The sequence below is a fragment of the Lissotriton vulgaris genome, chromosome 2_1 (genome assembly GCF_964263255.1).
Source record: "Lissotriton vulgaris chromosome 2_1, aLisVul1.2, whole genome shotgun sequence".
Classification (NCBI taxonomy): Eukaryota; Metazoa; Chordata; class Amphibia; order Caudata; family Salamandridae; genus Lissotriton; species Lissotriton vulgaris.
This window is the reverse complement of record NC_141687.1, coordinates 1,702,276,000-1,702,295,592: the sequence shown is the minus strand read 5'-3', so window position 1 is coordinate 1,702,295,592 and position 19,593 is coordinate 1,702,276,000. Positions and strand designations below refer to the sequence as shown.

Sequence of the window (19,593 nt, the reverse complement as noted above, 5' to 3'; positions counted from 1 at the left end):
CCTATGAGAGGGCTCTCAAGATGAGAAAGGTAGGGCCACAACACTGGGGAACCTAGTGGTGAGATCTAATCCCAGTAGTAGGGAAGTTAACCTTAGAAGAGGTGATGCCCCTCATGAAGGAGCCCCTCATAGCAAGGTTTGGTCTCACTCTGTAGGAATACAGGAAAGGAATTATGTGAAGCCTTCAAAGATGCACTGCAGTCCTGGCTGGGCTTTGCCTACATTTCAGTAAAGGCAATAAAGGGTTGGTTAAAGGCCAACGAAGTTACTACTTATGATGAGCTGTACAATTTAATTGTCAAAAAGCACATTCTAACTAATTGTTCTTCTGAGAAGTTGCATCAGCATTTAGTGGACTCTTAAGCTGTCCAGTCCGAAGACCTGGGTAGGCTAGCTAATTAGTGGACACAAACACAAGTATCCAAACATCCAGGGGGTTGGTCTACTAAGCCACCCGACCCGGCTTAAGAAAGGAAACTCATAGTGGGCAGTCTAAAGGGATTGCCAGTGTTGGTATTGGGATGGAAGTTGGTCCAGAGGAAATATGAGGCTACACCGAGGTTACCTTAATGTCAATGTGAAGTGTGGATGTTGAGGCCATGGCAGCCTTATTTTCCAGTGTTTGTTAAGTATTGGCAATGGACAGAAATCAGCAGGACCAAGGTAGATACTGAGGCATACAGGTGCCAGTGTGACCACTGGTGATTAGACTGGTTTCCCCAGAGCAGATCATCCCTGATCAGTTACAGAAGGTTGTCAATGCTGACAACAGTTTAAAAGTTCACTCTGATGAACTTTGAGAGGGTAGTGCTTACTGGCCTGGAGAACATAACTGTGTCCCTTGCCATCCCAGTGTAGTATCTAGTGGGAAATGATTTGGAAACCTCTTCTTGGGTAGATGTTGACAGGCGCACCCATGCAGAAATGTGGAGTCTCCCTGTATGCACATGTGTGTTTAGCCACTAGGCCCCAAACTACATTCAGGGAAGTCTGGAGCATGGAATACATTCCAAGACCCGCAAGAGAAGTGGCAAGAAGGCTGGGAAACCAATCTCAGAAAATTCCAAGGCCCAGAAGGAGTCTAACCTTCAAGAGTAGAACCTGGAACCTAAATGGGCTAATGATACCTTAAGGGACCTGCAAGAGCTTGCAGAGCTGCAGGCTGACCCTCTAGGGAGGACGTTTGCCAAGCACAGAAGATCCAAACTACTCTTGAGGGCCTTTGGCAGCAGATTCCAGGCAGGAAAAGGGAGAGTTCATTGGTACCCACAGGGTCTACTGTCATATAGATATGCTTTACCTACACACTGTGTTAAGTTAGCACAAGCTTATTAGGAGCTTGAACGCCATTTTGCCTTTCTGCTGCTTCTGCACACGGCACATATTGTTATTTTAGCTTTGAGCCTAGTAGAGTTTATTTCTTCACACAAGAATAATATGTTGTTGCTTCGGTATCAGCGTTGCTTGGTAAGCTATGTCTGACCAGTGAGTGCCGAGGCCTTCAAGGAAATTTCAACACAGTGGTTGTTGTGAGGTCTGATCTTCGCACGTTCTAGACATAACATACATGCAGCTGTGGCCAAACTCTGGCTTTAGGCGCGTTTATTATTGCATTGCATAGAGAATACACACACACTTGATGATGCTTCGCATGCAGAGAGCTGGTGGAAGATTATGTGATCCCTTTCCACTAGGATCAGAGGTATGGGGACGCCCTGCTAAAACCCAAAGAGACCTTCTTAGATATAAAATAATACAACAGTAAGGGAGGGTAAGATTTAGGTGAACTTTAGCCTTCTTCCCTTTAGCATGTTAACATGCTTTTTCCCTTTGTATTCATTGGACTAGTAACTATGCTGATTACTTTGTTTCTTATAATATGTTTGCTTGTATTAGCTAAGATACTGCGCTTGAGAACACTGCATTAGAAAATAAACATTTCAAAAGTGCACGTGTATTCATTTACTCCTCGTTCTGGATTGATATGTTGGTATAACGAAAGAGTGTTCATGTGTTCCACGTTACCTGAGGTGTTCTAAGTCCATGTTCTGGTAGGTCTAAACATTGATAGTGTGTAAGAACCAATGAGACACTGTTGCTAGTCTGGTAGGGTATTTTTGGGTACTAAGGTGAGTTTTGTGACACCCAAATTCACTGAGGTTCCAAGTCTCTGTGCACAGTTCTGTGTGAGAACAGAATCCCTGCAACACTACTAGGACAAGAGAGTGCTTTATAGAGAGGCTAGGGACCCCAACCTAGGGGTATTCGGGAGACTGGTGGTCTCCCAACAATACAGAACATTCCTTCTAAACCTAGCCAAGCATATACCCTTGGCTGGACATCTGGGGCACACCAAAACCTGGGATAGGTTAGTCAATCATTTTTATTTGCGCCAGATGTTGGAGAAAGTAAAGGAATTCTGTCTCTCTTGTGTCACCTGCCAAGCCAGTGGCAAGGCAGGGGGCAACCACTAGCTCCCTGAATCCCACTACCTGTGGTTGAGGACCCCTTTTGAAGGATAGGTGTTAGACCTGGCACCTTGGCGTGAGTCTCCCTTCCACTTTTTGCTGATGTGCCTCCGATGTTTTGCTGGTTTTCCGATACTCAGGGCACTGCGCCACGGCTAATCCGTGCCGCAGTGCAAAGTGCTCCCTACTGTAAATTGTACATATGATTGGTATCCATGATTGGTGCATTGGATTTACTGTTAGTCCCTAGTAAAGCGCACGAGAGGGTGCCGGGGCTTGCAGATGCCAATACTGCTGGTGGGCCTGCAGCGCTGGTTGCGCCACCCACCGAAGCAGCCGTAAAGATGTGTCTGGGAACTGCGACCGCAGAACCCGCGTGCGGTCTCGTACTGTCACGCTAGCTGGGCAAGTGTCCCCACTTGCCAGCACCGACCCTTCCCTTGACTACATATTAGTCACCCCTATAGTAGGCCTGCGGGCAGGGTGCGTTGTAGGTGCAAGGTAGGACAAGCCCTGATGTGCGTGGCATGTCCTAGTAGTGACTTACAACGAAGACCGTATTTCACTACTGAAGGCTACCTGCTCCATTACGCCAAACTGAGCTGCGAGGGTTATTACACCCTATAATCCCCGCAGGCTCATGGAGCATGGTAGTGAGTCATGTTTAGTATGCCTGAACTCAGGATGAGGAGATATTTCTTGTAGTCAAGTTTATTTCAGTATCCTGGGTTTGCAAATGCTACTTTTAGAAAGTTAGCATTTGTTTGCTTAACCATTTCAGCCGCCTCTGCTGGTGTGTATCTGACTGTCTGGGATGTGTGAGTGACAGGGCTGGGGGGATGACGGGTGGTGAATGCGCAGATTACACCTTAGTGGGAGGTAGGAGTGCCTCTTGACTCGAGCTGTCACTGTGCTCGACCTCCACAATGATGGCTCCACCCTCCTGGGGAGCGGCGGATGACTCTGCCGGCACCTGGCCCAGGAAGGGCGAAGCCCCCATCAACAAGGTACTCTGGCCACTCCTGTCCGGACAATGCTGGCTCCACCTCCTGTGGGGCGTCTGATGCGCCTGCCCCTCACACTGAAAGCAGAAGCCGGAGTACACCCGCGGGGGTACTCCAGAACTGAGAGTGGCTATGCAAAGGCCCCCCTGGCCTGCGAGAACAAAAGAATTGGCCTATAAAAGACGGAGCCCCGCTCCTTGAAAATTAGATCCGGTTTGGGCCACAGAAGGACTCTGCCCTACGAGAAGGACCGTGAGAGACAAGGAAGGGTGCTGACTCTTGCCTGTGTCTGGTGCCTTGCTGCTGAAGGAGAGGAAGACAATAAGACTACGAAAAGACTATTGTGCTACTTGTGCCAAACTCTGCAAAGAGATCTCCAAGGGCTTGCAACTGAACTTGCCCCCTGACCAGCGTCCCAGGACCAGTGGACGCTACCCCCTTGGAAAAGCGACTGCGGGTGCTGACCATCGCCGCAGCACTGACGGAGGAATCTCCTCTTAGGCATCGACATCCTCCCGACCACCGTGACCGGGGCCCAAAGCAACAGCAGAAGCAAAGTGAGGACCAGCCGCCGCTGGCCCGAACACCGTGACCGCAACTGCACCGGGAGCCCGAGAGCAAAGCAACGGAGGACCCGTCCGGTCCGAGCTATCGAGGTGACTACATAGCGAGCAGTCACTCACCTGCAAGGACGGACAGTTGCCCTACGAGAATCCGCAGAGTCGGTAAGCCTGCCGACCGCCCAGCTGTGAGCCCACAGCTGCACCGACATTTGGCTGGGTACGCCCTGCACTTGGGGACCGTACTGCCACTTGTCACAACCGCACAGCCGCCGCCTCCAGGGTCGGAGCAGACGACGAGGAAAGGACCCTGCCGCCACAGAACACCGCTGCCCCGGACGACCAGTGACCTGCTCGGCCGAAGAGCCGCAACGATCAGCGACCCCGGGAAGACAACGCGACGTGGGACAGATCCCTTGGAAGCCGCCGGCTCCACAAGAACTTTGAATAACACCGGCCTACGGGCCTCAAAAGAACTTCCATAAGAACTGTGGTAACCTGAATTACGTAACTGGCCACCATCTTCATAAAGTTATTGACTGTATTCACAAGCCTGCTTAAAATCTATATAAAGATATATATTTTTACAAGAATACAGTCTGGTCTCGTTGTGTGGTGGGTTGGTTGTAAAGGTGTACTGTTGCAAGTGTTTAACCCTATGTGCCCCAAAGATTAGCCTACGACTGCTTAAGCCACACTACCTAGAGGGTAAGCAGAGGTTGTCTGGAAGGTAACCCTCAGCCCTGACGAGGAAGAGAGAGTCCCTGCTTGTCGCTAGTGTTACACTGCGCCAACTAGAGCCTCCCCCTTCCTACAATAGGGGTTGTCATTATTGTTCTCCTTCTCTGAATTGCCCCTGGAAATATATTTATCTTGGTGGTAGTGGGCAATGCCACCAGGTATCCAGAAGTCAATTCCACTTAGGACAGTCACTTCCTTTGCAGTGGAAAGAGATATACATGGCATTTTCACCAGGGTAGGTTTCCCTAAGGTCGTCATCCCTGATAGGGGGTGTGATTTTGTAAGTACCATCATCCGTCATAGCTTTTAGGTATGTAAACATGAAGTTAGAACCCCTACAACCCACAGATAAAAAATTTAGATAGGAGATTTTAAAAAGAAATGATTATTGGTTTAGCTGACAAGCTCAAGAGGAGAGCTGGATATTCCCATAGCATGCCTACTATTTACTTAGCCTGCTAGAAGGTTCAACAAAAGGTACTGAGCTTCAGCCCCTTGACGCTTTTGTTTGGACACCCTGTGATAGGTCTATTGAGCTTGGTGAGAGAGGGTTGAGAGAAACCCCTTAAATAGCCCAAGCAAGATGTGGTGGACTTTGTACTTGCAGGCCTGCAACCTGGCATGGCTGAGTACATGAAGGCATATACAAATCTGGAGGGCAACCAGGAGCTTCTGTAACAGATGCATGATCAGAAGTCCTTCATGGTTGAGTACCAGCCATGTCAGAAGGTATGGGTGTTTCGGCCTGTGGCTCTGAAAACCCTCCAGGACATGTGGACTGGGCCTACCCAGTACTGGAAAAGAAACGGTGTGCCACCTATCTGATGGACTTACGCACTCCCAAGCACTTCTACAGGTTTTTTTAAAGATGCCAACTCGTTGAAACTCTACTATAACAGGGCTGACATGACTGTGTTTATGGTGACCAGTGGTGTAGATGAAGAGGAAAGTAAGCCTATCTGACCTTCTGTGAAGTAATGCCAAAGATGGCTCAGTTGATGAAGTATTGCTCGCCTACACTCAGACTGAACAGCAGCAAGATTGTTGCCAGTTACTAGGACAGTTTGTTGGTTTGTTTTCTCTAACACCAAATCCGATTCAGTGATGCATTCATGATATAGACACAGGTAACCGCTTACCTGTCGAGGAAAATCTACATATTGCCTAACCAGGTAAAGATTTGTATAAAAGCTGAGGTTGCAAAAACGCTAGAGTTGGGGGTGATTGAGCCCTCCAGTAGTCCTTGGGCCAGCGCAGTGGTGCTAATCCCCAAACCCAAACCAAAAGATGGGAAGCAAGAGATGAGGTTTTTTGATGACTACAGAGGACTTAATGCAGTAACCAAAACTGATGCCAAGAAGCCTTGGACTGATGCCAAGAAGCCTTCTCAACATATGCTCTCACTGAGAGTCAAGTGCTGAAGAGGTTACTCAGAGTCTATAGTAGTCTGGCTCCTGGTATATCCGGGATTCCGACAGTCCTCATAAAGAAAGCTGGTCGATGAACCTGCTTTGTCCCTGTTCCCACCTGTGTTTCAGGGAAAACTGTTTTCCCCATCACCCATTTATCTTCTTGAGCCTTGAGGATGTCCTGAGCTCCCTTTCCCAGCCTTGCTTATTTGGAGAGGTAGTTGGCCTTGGTTGTCTTGAGTCCAGTAACATTGACCGTGTAAAAATCCATTGAGCAGGTTAGGAGATATCCTTACTTGAATTTGTTTTTCGTTTTCTTTGGCTGTGTACTGGTGGTGTCATAATCCATATTACCCAACAGGTGGACACCCTGTCACTCCAGTCTTAACTGGCGGTTCCAAAGACACCCAATATATTGTTCTGTGTGGCAGGCTTCTGGTATACGGCACTAAAAACGCCTAGGGGGACATCAGTTCTAGCAGCAGCATCCACGGAGGCATCACTTTCCAGGCGGTTCTGCCACTTGTGACTTCCCCCAAACCTCGCCGCACCCGCTTTGCGGGTGCCGCATCGCACAGGAGTGCGTGGGGCTTCAACTTCCAGGCAGCAAGGCGGCGTAGGCGTGTGGCTCGGCGGCGCTGCGAGCGTGCGGGGGACTCCAACTACCAGGAGCCCCTGCTAGACCGGGAACCAGCATCCGGTCCGCTCTCCCTGCTGGCCCGCCCCCCGCCCAACGTGCCCCTCTATATCACATCCGCAAACTCCCGCAGCGCGGGACGCAGCACGGGGCGAAGACCGAGAAAGACCGGACCGGGCCAACTCCCTTGGCTGTATCTGTTACGGTATACTGTTTAATTGTGCCTTTACTACCCCTACTCACTCACCAAATAATGTCTGTGCGTGAAACTCGGAGTAGGGCCACAAAGCCCGTGAAAAAGGCTACAGGGACCCTGGATGACTTCATTGCAAGGACCAGCTTATCCATTGACAATGAGATTACAAAACGTCAGCATAGAGTGTCCCTGGAGTTGGAGTCTGCCAGAAGGCTGTCCACAGATATAGCATTAAGAAAAAAATCTTCGTTAGGTAGCATTGCCTCTTCGAAAACTCCTGAGCGCACTACCGGCCCCATACCAATTATTACTTTGGCCGAAGTACATCCTATCCCCGAAAAAACAGCTCCTTCTGCCAATCATGATTTAGACCCTTCACAGTTATCAGTCAGTGGTGTATCTGAAAGCATTATGTTCTCAGATCCACTGGTAGAGAATGTTGAGAAGGCGCCGGGGAAACCAGCTTCCAATAACAACCAGGGAGTCGCTAAGGCAATACCCAAACAAAAGAGAAAACGGAAAAACCTGTCTGTGTGCGCCAGGAAAAAGGCAAAGGTAGCCTCAAGCCAGTGTATCACAGGGGGGGTATCACAACTAACTATTGCTACAAATGGGCCTGACCTGTCGCTTCTAACCGTACAAACCAGTAAAGACAATCTAGAGGTGTTAAATTCAGATTTAAGGGTTGATCATCCTATTGATGAGGGTGAGAAAACTTCCATACCTATGGCTGAGCCAGAAGGGGATAGGGAAGAGTTTTTGAAACTTGTATGGGAAACGCTCAAAAAACTCCTCAGGCCGTTAGAAGTTAGGCTAACTTGCATTGAGAATCAGCTACTTGAGGTAGAAAAAAGTGTTATCACCTTATCTAGTTTAAGTCTTAATGGTAGTGATGTATCAGCAAGTCCAACACAGGCTCTAACCATGGCCCCTGTGGTATCCTCAAACACTAATCCATCTAGTACACAGCATCAAAAAGAGGGAGTATTAAAAAATACAAGTACAAACCCGACAACGAGTACACTAATAAAATCTAAGGCCACACCCTTGAACCTGCCATCTGTTAATACTACTAGTAAACCCACCTTGAAGGGTCCTGTACAAAGCAAGAAGCCACAGATGGCAAATGTTGCTGTTACACATTCTCCTGCCCCCAAGACTCCCGTTCCACAGAATTCTTCATCTAACATACCTCCCCCTACACACACTACCTTGGGTCCAAATAAATCCCTGGCTGATAGATCTTCTGCCAACAGAATAGACACACCTAACTATCAAACAACCCACGTTTATAACAACTTTAAGGGAGGATATATAGACCTGCCTCCTGATGCCAGTCCCTTTGTAGTTGTCCTTACTGGGGTGACTGAATTGGAAAACCAATTTGAAGAAAACTTTTTATCACTAAAAAATAAAGTGATTTATTGGTTAAATTCAAATAAACCTGTTCCAAACCATATGAAAAGTAAAATCCTCATGGTTCGCAGGGTACCATGGGTTGGTCCTATAGCTAAATCAATTCCGGGCGACTGTATAATTATTTCATTCGAAGAACCCCACAGTGCCCATCAGATATGCACATGGAAATCATATGGAGACACTTCATCTATTGAAGCCAGGCCCTTATCGTTCTTCTATCCCCCACCTAGGCCCCCAAAGTATGGGCCCAATTGGAACACTGTTAAACATCACTATGGTTATGCACCCAATCTAGTCAGACAGGTTGACCGAAATGTGTGGAATGGAATTCCCACTTTCAATAGGTTCAGTTGCTTAGATGCAGTTGACTGACTTGAGATTTTTCCAAATTGCATTCCAAAGTCAGAAGACACCCACTGTACACCTGGTGATGGGAACATCTTCCCCAGAACTAGAAATAGTGAGATATCACAGAATGAGGGAGCGGGAGTTAAAAACTACTGCATAACGTCGGATTCCCAGAACAAGGAAAGTCTTTCAGTAGTGAACCCACAATGTTATGACGTGGATGAGGGTTGTCTTGGTGAAAGAATTAGCATTGTAGCAGGGGTTTCGATGACCGAAGCAGAGAACCAAATTGCTGACTCACAGCTAGATAGCGTAAATCTTCAGTTGGTACCAGTGCCGTCTAATGACGATTCCGTCCTTCCTGGTAGTGGGTCAACCCCAAAGTTGCTTATCTTGTCATGGAATATTGCTGGAGTCGCCAAAAATCTGAAAGACCCAGAATGGGCTGATTATGTTGATTCCAGTGATTTCTGTTTATTGCAAGAAACATGGGTAATGGATATTCCGCATAGGATAGGATACAAAACCTTTGGTATTGAGGCGGTCCAGTCTGATAGGGGGAGGCCGTCTGGGGGATTGATTATATGGCTCAAAATTACATTGAAAATAAGGGTCGAACCAATAGGCACAGGAACCCCTGACATTTTGGCACTAAAACTTGTAAATTTAAATGGGGACGAATGTTATATTATAAACGTTTATAATAGACCCCTTGGTCATTCGAAGGTTTCACCTACCTTGGAAACCTTGGATGCTTTCCTGAAAAGGGTGGTTGGTGATGTCCCTGTGATTCTGGGAGGCGATTTAAATTGCAACTTTGAACCGGTTCTTGGGATTACTGATGTCTTTGAGGATGAAGATCAAGCATATACTATCCCCCAGCTTGAGACTTCAAATTGTGTTAAATGCTCTACCCTGGCCGTCCAACTAATGAGGCTAACTGCAGATCACGGTCTCAGAGCATGTAACGGCCGCCTTCCTTCGGACCTAACAAAACAGCCAACCTTCGTGAAGTCCAAAAGCAACCTAGACTTCATACTTGTTTCATTAAGCATTTGGCATTTCATGGTTGATTTTAACCCCTTCCATGCTGGTGACGAACCCCAGCCGTCATGCACTACGGTGCTCGTGTGCTGATGACGGCTGGGGTTCGTCATGGCCCGCCCCTGTTCATTTGTTTACAGCACAGGGGCGGAAACCGGCCAGCAGTGAAGGGGTTAAGGTAGCAAACAGGGATGAGAGTGATCACTATCCCCTAGAACTTCATATCGACGCACACATGTTCAGTGACATCTCTGCCTCTACATCGACTGAGGTTGCCAAGCTTAAAATGTGCGAGCAGGTACATGTTAATAACAACAGACGTGCACTTAAATGGCCGTACATTTTAGCCGAAGGTAAGGCCTTAGCTTTTGCATATTCATTTTTTGGGACGATGTTCGGGCCTATTGTTGGACAACCCTTCCTACCCGACCAGTATGATCATTTTGTTGATTTACACAAGGTTTTCTTTAATGAGCTAAAAACCTGCTTGTCCAAAATGCCAAAGAAAAAGCAACAAAATGTACGGACGGGATGCCATGGTAAACTATGGTATGACCATTCATGCAGGTTGGCTAAGAGGGAGCTTTTGCTTGCTATTAAAAATAAATCAAAGGAAGATGTCAGACTTGCAAGGCAAGAGTATAAGCATGTCCAAAAAACCTCAAATAAATCATGGGAAGAATCGATCTGGGCTGACATACTGGTTGCTGCTAAATCTAATGACAATGTTGGCTTCTGGAGGCTTGTTGCAAACGAGGGTCACGCGAGTAGAGTTGTGAAGGACACGTTCTTAGATGAATTGACTTGGGTGACACACTTCACATCTCTCTACAAACAATACGATAGTGGTGTTGATGAGACTCCATGGCTGCCTCCACCTATTGAATGCCTTGACTTTACACTGGATGAAACAAAAAGGGCAATCAATGAACTTAAAAACAGTAAAGCTCCCGGCCCTGATAAAATACCGGGCGACTTGTATAAGCACGAAATTGAAGTATGGGCTCCATATATAAATCGATTGTTTAATGTCCTGTCAAAGAATTGCCAATTTCCTGATAGCTGGCGTGCAGCAGAAGTTGTTTTAATTTTCAAAAAGGGAAATAGGTCTGTACCTTCAAATTATAGATCAATTAGTTTAATGGACACCCTGCAAAAACTCTATGCCAAACATTCATTATTTCGGATAAATGACTGGCTGGAGGAAAAAACAATACTTTCTAAATTCCAAGCAGGCTTTAGGAACAAGACCAGCACCATAGACCAGGTCTTCAGGTTTTGTTGTATATATTGGAAACATGTGCACATTAGGAAAGGTCATCTGTATGTAGCTTTCGTAGACCTGAGAGCGGCATTTGACCTTGTCCCTCGCAACTTGCTCTGGAGATCCTTAAGTGAAGCCGGTCTGCCAGGGTGTCTTTTGGTCCAAATAATTGAGTTACATGCTAGAAATCATGCCAACATTAGGTGGGGTCCAAATGGTGAACTGACACGTAACATTCCAATTGAGCGTGGTGTCCGGCAAGGATGCGTCTTGGCCCCGACCTTATTTTCCTTATTTGTCAAGGACGTTCCTGATCACTTGAATGGCTGTATTAATGACTCTCCTCAGCTCAACGGAGAAAGGGTGCCTGCGTTGCTCTTCGCGGATGATACCATCTTAATATCCCAAACCAAGAAGGGCCTCCCGTCACTCCTAAACTCATTTAGCAGCTATTGTGTGATGAAAGGACTAGAATGCCATACTAAGTGTATGGCATTGAACCCCAGTAAACCGGATAGAGGGACCTTGACTTTAAATGGTCAAACTTTAGGAACTGTGGATAACTTTTCCTATCTGGGGGTGGTACTCAATTCAAATTTAACATGGAAGGCCCAAATTGAGAAAAGCAAGGTGTCATATGCCCATAATGCTAAACCAATCATTAGCAAATTGAACGCTAGCACAAGTAAGAGCGTGACCCCTGTGCTAGAACTCTTTAAATTTAAAATCCAATCTGCCGCTCTGTATGGGGCTGAGATATGGGGACCTTGGGCCAGGGATAGCTTCCAAGGCCTGGATAATAAATTTATGAGAACAATTGTAAGGGTCCCCACTAGTACACCATTAATCCCTCTCCAATTTGATTTGAATTTTAAAAGAACTGATTATTTTACTACCATTAGACCATTAATGTTTTGGATAAGGATATGGTCTACCCCAGCACTATCCGAATATAGGAACGGCCTTCGAGAGTTATTGGACCTAGACTCTTTCCATTCCATTCTATGGCTTAGACATATTAAAAAATGGTTCTCAATACTGAGTTTACCCCAGCTGTGGGAGAATCCAGATAATTTACCACCCTTCGCCAAGTCCATAGTAAAGCGAGCCTTCTGGTCCTACATGACTAATAGGCTAGTATATGAAAATAGAACTGGGTCCTTAATCCATGAATTCTTAATTTTTAAAGATGAACCCAGCTTTGAACTCTTTTTGGACGAAATAGAGCCGTCTGTTGCGAAGTCTCTATTTTTAAAATTCAGGTATGGGAACCTCATGCTGAATGCCAATATAGAACGCTGGTCCAAGAGAAAACTGGAATGTCCGAATGCTATAAGTGGGAATTGCTCCATGTGCTTAGACTCTTGTACGGAGAATGAGGTCCACATGTTTATATGCAAAGCATACTCGAAAGCTCGAAAGAGATGGTTAAAACCCATGTGCACTTCCCTAGGAACAAGATCTTGTATCACGGCATATAGGATTATAAAAACTAATTCTGCCCAGTTTATTGTATTCAGTATTAGTAGGTTTCTTTACTCTGTGTATATTGTGCGCAGGAAATTTGGTCAGATGCTTTGAGCAGGAATTTTGAATATGCTTATATTTCATTTGTCAAATGAAATGTGCTTAAAAGAGGATGTCGGAAATTAATTTTATACAGTATTTTAAAAGTATCTGTTTTTAAAGTATTTGTGTATGTACATTGTTATGACCCTCTGACTAATGTATGTATATATGTGTGTCTTTAATGGCCAATTGGCCGAAATAAAGAAATAAATATATATAAAAAACGCCTATCACCTCCTATCACATTAGACAGTGAGCTAGTGCCCTTCCAAAACCCGGGTCTCCTTCACCAGGCACTGGACATTGCCTTTCCTAAATCCTCCTTGAAGTGACCATTCTGTTTACCAGGGTTTGAGTGAGTACTCCGCTGTGTTAGGGAAAGGGGCCTCCTATACTTTTTTTAGTCATAGATAGGGTTCATTGTTGTGCTCCAAAACCTCATAAAACTCTCAAGTACCTATAAACACAACCCAGATAGTGATAGTGCAATCAGAGTGAGAAATTTAGTGTTTCGAGTGTAGAACCTCAAGCTGTTGGTTACATGAACTATATCACAAGAAAGACTGAGCTTGTGCAATGTTCCTTTAAAAGTTGATGCAAGTGCTTTTGAGCAGGATGTGTGCTTGACCCCACTGTACTAAATGGTAATCTTTCTGTAGGTTCCTTGCTTGTAAGCTTCTTTTAGCTCCCCAGCTCGCACGGCGACACAGATGTCCAGGTGAAGGTACTCGTGCACTGGAATGTCAGATCTTCTCCCCATCGAGTGTCAAGACACTAGGACTAACAAGTGCCACACAGTACCAACCTCTGGGGTACCAGACACCCTGCACCAAATCACCAACAGCAAAAAGTCCGGTCTGGATTCTCACTGCACCTGGACCAAGCAGCCGCCGAGGGACCTCGGCATCACGGAGACCTACTTCGAGAGTGGCCCAGCTGCTTTTATTTTGATGTTATCCCTGCCTGCTGTTTGTTCCTGACTGTGAGGTGCATCTTTGTGCACCCAGCAGACCAAGCCACTCTGCTCCGAGCCACCCGGCACGCGCCCCAACGACTGGCTGTGTCCCTATGTTCCAAGACCCTTTGCGACCTAGCCCTCATTTGGGAGCTCTTGGACTTGCCCACAAGTCCTCTTGTGCAGCCTCTTTAAAGGTAGTCCCCTTCTCTGTAGTGCACCATCTACCAGCCTCCTCATCACCCTGCTCCCTTTAGAACCTGGGCAGGTCCAGAAGAACTGCTGGTAGTACTTTAAATGTTGACCCCCTACTATTCTGATCCCAGAACTTGAACCCCTGATACAGACTATAACTACTTTTAGACACCTTTGATTTTTCTTTCCATAGCATTGCACTGTGTGTAAAAGCGCACGTTTGAACGTTTTACTTGCGAATATTTCTATCGAAAACTGTACTTGCCTTTTGAACAAAGTTCTTGAGTTTAAAATATATATAAAAAGTGCTATTTTTCCAAATTGCCCTCCGATTTATTATGACTGTGTCTCATGTATTGCCTCTGTGAGTACAACACATGCTTAGCACTACCCTCTGACAAGCCTACCTGCTTGCCCTCACTATCACAAACAAGAGCGTTAGTGTTATCTACTTTAGCCTCTGTAAACCAAGTTAGGGTTCACTGGAATATCTGCACAGTGTGCTTCATTTTAGTACACTATATAGAAAACCAGCTTCCTACAATCTAAAATTAACAAGCATTTGCAATGCAATAGGTCTCGCATTTGCGAAAGTTTAAGCTACTGGCATTGTAACTGACCGTTTAGATAATTAACACAAGTAAAATACATTGTCATTTACAATGCTAATAGCTCATACTCTTGTAAATGCGAGACCTGCTGCATTTCAAAGAAGCAGCTGTCATTGTCCTGGGCTGCTTGGAAAATTAAAGCGGGCATGGCACGTTGAATGTTGCAGGAAAACATGGGTGTGCCTGCAGTAGGAGAAACTCATTAAAGAAAGTCGTTCTTACAGACTAAATAAGATGTACCGTGTAATAACTGAAGTGAAGGGCCAGTCCTCATGGGAGGATACAAATGAAGACAAGGCGGTACTAAGGAGGTACTAACAAGCGTATTAAAGAATCAGAAGCCAGCATTTATAAAGGACAATGACACAAGCCAATGACAAATATGGGCGGAGAGTGGCTAGGGCTTCAAGTCCATACTCGAATACAGCATGCCTAGCAGATCAGCGCATTCGCTGCCCAGGCTCGACCTAATCACATCTACCTTCACCCTGATCAAGGGACACATACTGGTGAACCCACAGGTGATGGTACTGCTGCAGTAAGTCAAATCTTGCCATAACATTGCAAAGTTCCCGGACACTGCTCTTCAATATCTGTATGAAGACGATGCCATAAAACACGACAGCGTTATCATCATTTGTGCAGTACACACCTGTCATTCGTATGGTTTCCCACCCCTGAGGGTTGTATGGGATATATGTTTCTCATGATTTCAGGGTTTCCTTGCAGACCGGATGCTGAACCATCAAAAGTGAACCACTAGGGAGCCTGACCAAGATTACTCAAACTGTTCCAACCCTATCAAACTCTACTGTGGAATTCCCCAATTAGGCATTAAAGGCCAGATTTGGAAAGCCATCCATGAAGACATCCAGGCAACATGGGCAGAGACCACTTTCTCGTGAGAGCCAGATCGCCCGTACAAGAGAAAAAGAGCTGAAGAGCAGTGATAACCTAGAGAAAGATAAATGTGCGAAACCAACCACAAGCGAGTCCAGGTCGGATAACAATATTTTCCACACCACTGATGGGGCCGGCCAGACACTAGTAAAATTCAGATCTGTATGAATTGATTCTGCGCTTTTTAGCCAAGGGTAGCTGGAAGAAAGTAGGGTTTGTTAAGCACAGATAGCCCAAGCAAAGGTAGAGTTGGACTGCTGGGGTGGGCATTCAGTGGCAAAGACCAAATCCAATCTTCAAGAAATGACAGGTACAAGGCATAAGATGACTCACTACTGAAGACTGCTCACCTCCCCTGGTCTGCATCTCAAAATATTCTTCCACTTTCTAGTATGTGTCTCCCTCCCCTACATTACCCATCCAGAAGAACCCTTGTGGACGGTGGGGGTAAAGTGGGGTAAAAGGGAAGAAAGAATGATATAATAACGTAAACACGGACTCGGAAGGGAGAGAGCAAGAACGAGAAAATGGAAGAGCAAGAAAGCGCGAAAAAGTATAGAGACCAAAGAAAGGAGGAGAGAGAAAAGAGATGGGTGCAGGAAAGAGACGAAGGAGAGGTGGTTTCTGTGACTTTACAATGTGCCTGGTTGGACATTGTTGCATTGGTCCTAATGCAAGGCAGAAAATGGGCCCCTTGAATGCTGTTTGAACTGTTAAATACAGGGATAGTCAAGGGTCAGTGGCCTTCTACACCAATGGAAGCTACGCCCCTGGATGGGTGTCCACTCTGTTTGCCAGGTCCTGTGCCGTTACGGTGTGGGTTCTGTGTTTCCAAGCATGCTGGGTGGAATGTGTGCTGTGTGTGTTCTATACACGACTGCTTCTGCGTCTACCATGTGCACCTGTGCCAAAGATGCACAAGTGCGCTTTAACCAATTGTTTAAATGCAGTGCATGCATCGGTGTGTGCGAGTGTTCACATGGACTGTGCACATGCCTCTGTGAAAAGGCCAGAGAAAACCGAGTCAACAGTAAGTTTCGTCCTGCAGCACTTTCTACCCACGTCTTGCGCCTCTTAGCGCTGCGAGTGACCAACAATGCCGCACAGACATAAGATTTATTTGTAAAGCACACGATCACACATGAGTTTTTCAGGCGCTTATTGACAGATGTTTGTTACCCACTCGGTTAGCGGAGGATGAGCGGAGGATAAGAGACCGGACATGAGCGGATAAGAGACCGGAGGATGAGCGGAAGATAAGAGACAGGACAGAGGCACAACTAGAGCCAAATTTCAGGGGGGCTAAGAACAAATTTCGGGGAGGGGGGGGTCAAATTCTTCCAACAATAGGTACAGTGGAGATGCAGGGGCTCTAAAAAGGGGTGAAAAAACAGAAAAGCCTCATTAACAAGTAAATGATCTTTTAAAGACCTGTGAAGTACTCAGGTGTGGCTGTGTGTGTGCCTGAGCTGTCTCAGCCAGGCTGACACACACGACGGGGTGGGGGCTGAAGCCCTTTTAGCCCAAAGGGCTGCATCCATGCACCCTCCTGTAGATGAAGTGCAGCAGCATGATGGGGGCTGCTGGTCTAGGGCCATCCTACGCAGACAGGGAGTGGTTGCTGGGATGGACAAATAACTCTACCCTGCAGGTAGAAGGCCTCTCGGAGGCCCCCGCAGAGGCTCAGTGTTGCGCTGGAAGAGGGGTTCCCATTCACAGTGCATGAGTTGAAGCAGCTGGCCAGGTCCCTCGTTTGGCCGGCTTCCTCCCCCGAAGGGCTGCCCGCGTACTGCAGAGTAAAGTCGGGAGCCAAGAAGCTGCGATCCGGCTCCAGCTTTAATGTTAGCTGCTTCCTGAAGTCGATGAGCCGGTAGACCTTTTTCATGGGCTCGGGGGCGGTGTGCCACCCTGGGATTCGTCCCACGACACCCGCACTGGGGATACAAGCGCTCCCTCCATTGTGCCCAGGGCGACATGCAGGACAGGCAGAAATGCCAACACGGGCAGCAGGTGATGGCATAAAGCACCCGTTGCCATCAGCGGTAGCAGAGCCCTTTCACAAATAATAAACAAATACAAATATAGGGCGAAATCTTCGGGGTGCAACCAGCCTACTGAACATACACCGCTAGAGGGGTTTGTGCATGTTGCAGGCAATAATGGGACTGTGGAAACGTTTTCCCTCTACACCCAATCCCGGCATGTCCTTCCTTGCAACGTCTGCGCCTGTAGCCAGTGGAAGGGCTTCCGCGCTGACAGCAGGGCCTTAGCAACAGAAAACTTGTGTATTATACAGCAGTAGTTTCCGCCTCGTTCTACTCCAGTGGGAAGGAAGTATTGTCCCGGTTCACTGAAGGAGGAATACAAGGAAGAGCTAATGTTGGATTAAGAGGTGGGATCAGTGCTTGTAATGGAAAAATAGAAGTGTGGGTACTATGTAGCAGAGTACCTACTTGTTTCTGAGAAGTGCCGATACTCTCCCTCTCAAAATAAAACAACCATTTGCAATGCAATAGGTCTCGCATTAGGAACGTTTGAGCTATGATATTGTAAATGACGAATTTTTTATTTATATGTTGGTTTTGAAAATAGCGAAATTAATAGCTTTGTCATTTACAATGCCAATAGTTTTAACTTTAGCAAATGTGACACCTATAGCATTTGTAATGCAATATGTGTTGTATTTACGTGACTTAGATGTATTGATATTACAAATAACAATGGTTATCCAGTATTAGGGGTATCTTTCATAGATTCACATGCCTGAATCATTCCCCATCGTCGGGATGGGAGTCCCCGGTACATGAATAAAGTAATGTTACATAGACATATATACATAGCGCTGGGGCGCCTACGGGTATCCATGCGCTCTATAAATCCTATTCCATTCCGTAGTAATGGGCCAGAGGTGTCTCATTAGTAACATATCCTTGTCCTTTTGTGAAAAGGACCAAACTTTGGCCAAGAGCCAATCAGCTATCACCACCCTCTAGAACCTTCCTGAAAGGAGCTCTAGTCCCTCAGATTTTGTACCGCACGTCGTGCTAAGGGAGTCTCCACTGAGCTCTGCTCAGTTTTCCTTTCTTCTCTGGATTTCCAGTATTTTTCTCTCAGAACTTCTTCATTTGTGTGGGGTTTTCAGTTTACTATGGCTGATACTCCTAAAAAAGGTCTTTTTAGACCCTGTGCTTCGTGTGGCAAGAAGAGGCTACATGTAGACGACAAGCATAAGGATTGTCTCTATTGTCTCTACCCAGACCACTCTTCTAAAGATTGTAAGGTCTGCCAGGCTTTTTCAACAAAGACCCTCAAGGACAGAGAGGGCCGCCTTTTGATATGGCTAGAGAGACTGAAGGATAAAGACCAGACAGTCTCTTCTGGTGAGAGTGAATGTTCCTTCAGGAGTCCACATTCATCTCCTAAAAGACCTAGAGTGACATCCCCAGGACTATCTTCGGAGCCACCTCAAAAGAAGACACAAAAGTCTTCAGAGGTTCATTCTAAGGTCTTGCCTGTGAAGGTTTCTCCTCGGGCTCTGCTTCCACCTTCAAGAAACCCTTCACAACTTCGTCAGCTTTGCCTGTGACGGCGTTGACAGCTACCATCTCCACTTCTGTGGCGTCTTCTTCGATGTCGACGTCTACAACATCCTAGTCGTCGACGGGTAGGTCCATTTCCTCTATCATTAAAATAAAGAAGTCTTCGTCGACGAATCCATCGATCATTGTCGACGCCATCTCCGTCGACGAATCCATCGTCGTCGACGTTGGCCGTCGACGAAGAAATCACTGTCGAGGCCATCTGGATCTGTCGTCGACGTCCCACCGCCGCCGACCAACCCGTCGATGGGTTCGACAACGGAACATTCCTTAAAAAGTGCGTATGTTCATCTAAAAATAACAAACGCACACTGACACGCCCGATTTAACCTCTCCGTGCAGAGTCCAGGCTTTACCTCCTGTGCATCTCCTGGACGAGGATGACTCAGATGATTGCTCTATGTTCCAGATAGCTACTAGCCCATCTGAACTGAACGTAAAATACCACGAGAGCTTGGATTATGAGGAACAAGAACAGGAAGAACCAATAGATTACCAGGAGGAATTCCAGCCTCCTCCCTTTCAAACTATGGTGTGTCTGCCTGCATCTATAGTCTCTGATCTTCAGTTTTTGATTGCTGATTATAAACAGAGGTTCCCAACTACGTCTACGCCTCCACCACCTCCAGTGGTTTCTCCTCCACCTAGACCTCGGCCTCTGCCTCTAGTACTTC

At 46.5% G+C, this 19,593-nt stretch overlaps 1 protein-coding gene across 3 annotated transcripts in view; it reads left to right on the top strand.

The window, feature by feature from the left end:
- Nucleotides 1-19,593, top strand: part of KDM1A (lysine demethylase 1A) — a 1,339,130-nt gene that overhangs the window by 339,556 nt on the left and 979,981 nt on the right. The gene's annotated exons all lie outside the window — the stretch shown is intronic.